Source organism: Orycteropus afer, unplaced genomic scaffold, assembly GCF_000298275.1.
Source record: "Orycteropus afer afer isolate SDZICR_OR568_19922 unplaced genomic scaffold, OryAfe1.0 scaffold00029, whole genome shotgun sequence".
NCBI lineage: Eukaryota > Metazoa > Chordata > Mammalia > Tubulidentata > Orycteropodidae > Orycteropus > Orycteropus afer.
In genome coordinates this window covers 1,761,042-1,761,923 of record NW_006921616.1, presented here as the reverse complement: position 1 = coordinate 1,761,923, position 882 = coordinate 1,761,042, and positions in this window count along the sequence as shown.

The window sequence follows — 882 nt, the reverse complement described above, 5'->3', positions numbered from 1 at the left end:
CATTTACCTCAGGTAGATACACTCCTTGGGGAGAACAATCATGGGAGAAAGAAGGGCTGCTTATGCACAGGGATACAGCTCAGGGGGTATGGGTATGTGGAGGGATGGAAACAGGGAGAAGGTGACTGTCAGGAGGAAGTGTGAAGGGAGCTGTTGCATTGTGGTGAATTGTGGTCAATATCATGAGATAAAGTGTATGTGAACTACTGTATGGAAAATGAATTTGCTCTCTAAATTTTCACCCAAATCACAATAAAAAAAGATGTAATCAAAACATTGTGCAATGGTAACTACATAGCACAACCAAGTGGAAGTCATTCAACGAATGCAAAACTAGTTAGCTTTTGAAAATCAATATATGCAACTCATCAAATCATCAGTCTACAGAAGAAAAATCATATGATCACATCAATAGATTAAAAAAAAAATCATTTGATAAAATCCAACAGTCGTTCATCATAAAAATACTCAGCAAACTAAGAATAGAGGTTGCCTTAATCTGCTTGATAAAGAACATCTTAAAAAAAAAAAAAAGTACAACTAACATCACACTTACTAATCATACTAATCAATGACTGAACATTTTCCTCCTAAGATCTGGACAAGATGAGGCCATCCCTTTTCACTCCTCCAATTCAGCATCACACTGGAATTCCTATCTACTACAAATAATTAAGACAATATAATAAAATGTATATAGATTAGGAAATAAGAAATAAAACATCTTTGCTCACTGATGACATGATTGTATGTGTAGAAAATCCCATATAATTAAAAAAAAAAAAAAAAACCTGAAACTCATGAACAAACCTTACAATGTTACAGGATACAAGGTTAATACACAAAAGTCAATTGTTTTCTTACACACTGGTAGTAAACATT